This window comes from Myotis lucifugus, unplaced genomic scaffold (assembly GCF_000147115.1).
Source record: "Myotis lucifugus unplaced genomic scaffold, Myoluc2.0 scaffold_6134, whole genome shotgun sequence".
In the NCBI taxonomy this organism is placed as follows: domain Eukaryota; kingdom Metazoa; phylum Chordata; class Mammalia; order Chiroptera; family Vespertilionidae; genus Myotis; species Myotis lucifugus.
Window position 1 is genome coordinate 1 of NW_005877182.1, and position 6,147 is coordinate 6,147.

The 6,147-nt window shown below is 58.1% G+C and overlaps 1 long non-coding RNA gene across 1 annotated transcript; it reads left to right on the forward strand.

Annotated features, from left to right (window-relative positions):
* The first annotated feature begins 454 nt into the window (after window positions 1–454).
* Window positions 455–4,467, forward strand: LOC102431679. The gene is made up of 3 exons (XR_331047.3): window positions 455–1,430; window positions 3,172–3,294; window positions 4,065–4,467. It is a non-coding gene; the product is annotated as an uncharacterized LOC102431679 (long non-coding RNA).
* The last annotated feature ends 1,680 nt before the right edge of the window (window positions 4,468–6,147 follow it).

A 6,147-nucleotide genomic window follows, 5' to 3' on the forward strand; every position in this document is an offset into this window, starting at 1 on the left:
GGTGGGGGGGGCTCTGTGAGATCCGCGGGCGACCCCGTGCCCCGGGAAGCCCTGTTTCGGATGCAGCCTCGGCTTCAGAGCTGATGGCCGTCACTGCAGCGTGAGGCCGGAGTGCTGGAAGCAGCTTAAACCGCGGTTGGAGGCCGCTGGTGGGCGGTGAGGTCCGAAAGGTTGGCGACCGCTGGTTCAAACTGCTAACAGCAGGGACTGGCTGGTTCATGGAATCGGTGTGTCCACAGGGCAGCCTGCTGGGCAGCCAGAGGGACACACACTCCTGTTCCCTGAGGCTGTGTTGTTTGTTTGTTTGTTTGTTTTTACTCCTCCTCCGAGGACATTTTCCCAGTGATGTTTAGAGAGGAAGGGAGGGCGAGAGACAGAGAGAAACGTCGATGTGAGAGAGAGACATCCATTGGTTGCCTCCTGCACACGCCTGACCAGGGCCCTGGCTGGGGAGGAGCCTGCAACTGAGGTCTGTACCCTTGACTAGAATCGAACCCAGAGCCCTTCAGTCCACAGGCCGACACTCTATCCACTGAGGCACACTGGCCAGGGCACAGGGTTTTCACTGAGATAGACAAATGCTGGACTTCTGAGTTAACAGGGATCTGTAAAACTTTACGTGGAGACTATATACACGTGTGTATAAAGATAAACATACATGTGACACGTGTGTGTGTATATACACGCAATGCCATGTGCTTGGCTCCCAGGACAGAACTCGCAGAGGGAGGGAAACAGGCCATGCGGTGTGATGACAGTGGCCCCGGGAGTTTAATGTTCTTCCCTGAACGACGTGCGTTTTCACGTCCTGCCGTGTCTGAGCCCTGCCCCTGGTCCCCGTGGGGGCCTGTGTGTAGTCGTGACGTCGACTCACCTAGTTCACATTGTGTGTGTAGTCGGACTCAGAGCGGGTGTCAGAGTGAGAAGCGAGTTAATTGTGCGTCCTCTCCATGCCTTACGATGCCGCTGCAGCTGCGCCTGCAGGTGGACAGGACACCAGGTAACGCCTCCCCGCCACGTCCCTGCACGCCCCTCGCCCGACATTCCCGCTCATGACCTCCTCGGCCAGCGTCGCGCCCACCGCTCAGCGTGCTCGTCCCCGCGCTGCCGCATCCCTTTCGCTCTTTTCAAAACATGAACTGGTTTTGGTGACTTCGTGTCGGTCCATTTGTCATGGTCTCATCTCATGAGCGTCAGAACGGCATCCGGGTCCATCCACACGCATCGCGCTCGCGTGCGAACCTCCTCGGCTTCGCGGCGTCTCGGAGACGCGGCGGGGCCGCGGGAACGGCTCCTGAGCCGGAATGTTTTGTTCTCAGGGTGAAATGATCAACAACATAGAGAAGAACGTGATGAACGCGGCGGACTACGTGGAACACGCCAAGGAGGAGACGAAGAAAGCCATCAAGTATCAGAGCAAAGCGCGCAGGGTGAGTGGCCACGGGGGGCAGGCGTGTTTCCCCCGCGGGCCCGGCTGTGATCTGTGTCGGCTGACCTCAGGCGTCCCAGGAATAAACACGTCTTCGTGCTGCGTTGTTAAGCAGAAGCTGTTCTTTTGCTGAGAAGCCTGGGAGTTTGTGAGGTAAATTACGCTGAGAGCCCCTCCGCGTCTGAGTAATTCAGACCCTTCGCAGACGGCACCCCCCGCCCCCCGCTCCCTCCTCCAGGGCGGGCTCATCCCGGGTCCGCTGCCTCTCGGGTCCTTATTGGAAAGAAATAAACGAACGGGATTGGCCGTTCTCCTGAGACCCACGGGCTACACATTTCACGCAGTGAGCGCTGCGTTCTCCGCTGAGGCTGCCTGCTGACCCCGTGGTGGGGAAGGAGGAGGGTTTGACGGCCGAGAGGTGAGGTCCAGGAGTGTCCACACGGAACCTTTGTATCTGAACCTTAAACGTGTCGTGTGTGTGAGCCAGAGCCCTTCCAGGGAACACGGAGACGACGCAGTGCCCTTCCGACTCGGGGACGGAAGGCTGTGTGTGCCCGTGCGTGCGCACGTGAGTGTGTATGTGTGTGCACGTGTGTGCATGTGAGTGGGTATGTGTGTGCACGTGTGTGTGCGCGAGCGTGTGTGTGAGTGGGTATGTGTGTGCACGTGTGTGCATGTGAGTGGGTATGTGCGTGTACGCGTGCGAGTGTGTGCGAGTGTGTGTGCGCACGCGAGTGTGTATGTGTGTGCATATGTGTGTGCATGTGAGTGGGTATGTGTGTGCATGTGTGTGTGCGCGAGCGTGTGTGTGAGTGGGTATGTGTGTGCGCACGTGTATGTGCACGAGTGTGTGTGTGAGCGCGTGCATGCATGCAGCCATGTCAACCAAGGCCTTGGAATCGGGGTCGGGTCGTGCACAGACTTCTGTGACGACAGGTGCAGGTCTGCTCCCCTGTCGCCTGCAGCCCCTCATGCTGGGACCTGGGCCCCCAGGTGACCTGGGACCTGGGCAGGCTTCTGGCCTCCAGAGGGCGGTGCTGAGCCTCGTCCAGGCTCAGAGGGCCTGGCCCCTCAAGTCACGGAAAAGGGGCAGCTCCCCCCCTTTTGTCCAGGCCAATGGGAACGTGCAGGCGAGGCTCATCGGTGCGGAGAGATGACAGGGGTGGGGTGACGCACCCCATTCCACACCTGCAGGGGCCTCGCTTTGGGGCTAGGGGTCTGGGCATCACCCAGCGCCAGCTGATGGCTCACCGCTCGCTCGTTCCTGTGAGATGCCTGACGCCCCCAGCGCACGGCTTGCTGGACCTGCCTCCTGCTCCTCGGCGCTTGCACCGGGCGGCCCCTCCGGCCGCTTCTGTTCCCAGGCAGCTGTGCGGCCGGGAGACCTGGTGGCTGTCGGGGCTTTGCTCACAGAGCCGCTGTCTTTGGTGGGGCGGGGCGGCTGCAGAGCCCACAGGGGAAGAGCCGGGTCCTCGGCATGGAGCAGAGCGAGGCCGCCAGGCAGGCCTCCCCGCGAGCCCGGGGCTCCAGGCTCCCCGGCAGTCGTCTCCCCGTCGCGTGAACCCCGGGCCTCCCAGTAAACGTCACGTTATCCCGGAACTGAGAGCCCCCCGGCAACGGGTCCCAGGCCCCTCCCGCGCCCGGCCTACCAAGGGTCCAGATGGTGGTGGTTTACACGAGGCCGCCTCCTGGCGCGGCCACAGGGCGTGACCCGGTGTGACCAGCTCGCTTTTCTTTGGCAGAAAAAGTGGATCCTGGTGGCCGTGGCGGTGGTGCTGGTCGCTGTCGTGGCTCTGATTATTGGCTTATCGGTTGGCAAGTGAGGCTGCAGATGACGCCAGGGTGCATGCCTCTGCCGCGCGGCAGTAAGTAACGACTAACCCGCTAACCTTCCGGCCGCTCTGCCTGCTGCCCCGACTCACCCAGCTGGCGGCTCTAACCTCCCAGCGCCTGCCGTGGCCGCTGAGCGTCTTCAGGCCCAGGCCTCTTCCTCCTCCTCCTCCTCCTCCTCCTCCTCCTCCTCCTCCTCCTCCTCTTTTAAAGACTGCCACCTAGAATACATTTTACTTACTTTTGTTAATCCTCACCGGAGGATAGTTTTCCATTGATTTTTAGAGAGAGTGGAAGGGAGGGGGAGAGACAGAGACACACACACATCGATGTGAGAGAGACACATTGATTGGTTGCTTCCTGCACGGGGATGGAGCCCGCAACCGAGGTATGAGCCCTTGACTGGAATCGAACCCGGGACCCTTCAGTCCGCAGGCTGACGCTCTATCCATTGAGCCACACCAGCCAGGGCTGGATTTGTATTTTTTAAAAAAATATATTTTATTGATTTTTTACAGAGAGGAAGGGAGAGGGCTAGAGAGCTAGAAACATCGATCAGCTGCCTCCTGCACACCCCCCACCGGGGATGCGCCCGCAACCAAGGTACATGCCCTTGACCGGAATCGAACCCGGGACCCTTCAGTCTGCAGGCCGAAGCTCCATCCACTGAGCCAAACCGGTCAGGGCACGGACTTGTATTTTAAACTCTCGAGTCCCAGGAGAAGCTTGTTAGGAAATGACACGAGTGACTTCTTTCCTTCGATGCCTCGCAAATTAATTACTGTTTTTTTTTTTTATCTTGCAGAAAATGATGTGCATTGTTATTTGTGTAATTATTTTGCTTGTGATCCTTGGAATTATCCTAGCAACAACATTGTCATAGCAACCGTAGCCTACGAGCCCTTCGTCCTGGAGCCAGCCCTCCCACGTCTGCAGCAAGCCAGCCCTCCACGTGGCTCACGGGCCCGGGCGTGGCGGCCGTGGCACCAAGCGCGCTGAGGGACACGGAGAACGCTGCCCGCAGCCTGGACGCGATGCGTTAGCCCCGCATCCTCGGCTCCATGAACAGCACGCCGCAAACCTTCAGCAATGTGAAACAGTGGCCTTAAGATGGGAATGATTGACATTTTCAATTTTTTATATTTCAGTGTTAAGACTATTTGTATGTCGCGTTTCATGAGGAATATTTTATGTTTGAAGCCACGCGATTCCGGGTCTGAGACTTGGTGTCGCCCCCCACCCCCCCCCCCGGCCCCCGGCTCACAAGCTCACTGATGCTTTTGTACCTTTTTTTTCGTGTTTACTGTTCGCAAGGAAATCCTCGTTATTATCACAGAGCTGTTTTGTAAGATATCTATGACGTTAAATGTTTATAAATTAACTGTTTAATATATTAACCTCTTAATTTACCCCGTTTTTATATATAAATGCTGCCTTTTGAGAGGAATAGGAGACACGGTGTCAGAGCCGTCTTCGCCCAGATGTTTACAAGGTTGGCGGCTGCCACAGGGGACAGAGGCCGCACAGCACCTCCCGGCGCCCGCTGTGGGCACTGGGCGGCGAGGGCCACCGTGCCAGGCCCTGGGGACAGTCCCCACGCTCACACCCAGCCCCGCCTCCTCCGCCCGCCACCCACTCGCCACCCACAGCGACTCAGCCACGGCAGCGCGAGGCGTGCCCAGCGAGGCCTGTGCCCTGCTGACATGGCCGAGTCTGAGGTTACAGCCGCGACTCGCTCCTTTCTACACGCAAGGCCTTTATCCCTCGACGTCCAGTGGTTCCTTCACACGAAAACCGTTGTGTCGATCACGTCTGTGTTCCTGTGAGCGCCTCGTCCGCCTGACCTTTGAGAGTTCATTCTAGAGTTTACAGGCGTCTGTGATCAGTAAGCGTTCTCATTGCTCACGAATGTTTCTGTGACGATGCTGTGCTTCCGACGTGGAACACGGGTGAAGACTTACTCGGGAGTGGACACCGTGAGGCAGCGACTCGACATTTGGATGAAGGATCCCCGAGAACCGTCCCCTTCCCCCTTCTGTCCCCGGGGGTGTGAGCCCGGGGCGGCGCCTTCACCTGGTTGGGTTTGATTCCAAACGACATTGGAAGCCGCTCCTTCCTTAGGCGGTGACGGGCCCCCCCTCCGGCCCAGCGTGTCCGTCTGCCTGCCGAGCTGCGACTCGGGTCTGTGTGCGGGCGTTTTCCTTCCTGGCTGGTCGTGCCTGGGGGGCAGCCTGGAGGACGTGGAGCCGGAGGTCATGCCCGTGTCGCTGCCCCTCGGGGGCACCCGTGTGTCCGTGCGGTTACGTGCACCCGTGCGGGAGCCTCGCGCGCCGGCCTCTCCCCACGGCCCCCTCGCCCCACCTGCAGCCGGCCGGGCCTCACCCTTCACGGCGATTCCTGCTGCATCGGCTTCGAGTCATTCTTCCCGGACCGGGAGTCCTGACGGAATCTGTGTTTTTACAGTGAAAGCTGCGGAAATGCTTTTTGGTTTCTATGTAGATACTCGCGGCATTTTTCAGATAACACATTTGTACGTCTAACCCTCCTGCACCGATTTGAAATCAGATTTTTTTAAAAAAAAATACACAGGTTCGCTTGTCACCTGCTACTATTTCTGGAGGTATTTTGTGTTTACATTTAAAAAAACTCCCTGAGTCCCGAAACATCAACAAGAAACACACAACAAAACCACCACCACAAATACCACGTGCTTCCTGCCAGTCACCTCTGGGGAGGGATTTGGGAGCCATTTTACTGCATATCCACGAATAAATTGTCCTAAGGAAGTCACTCACCTGTGGCCGTTACTCTGTCAGAGCGAGTTGATGACTTTAGGTTCTTTGAGAACATCTTCGATTGTTCGTTAGTTGTTGTCGTAGTTACAGGCT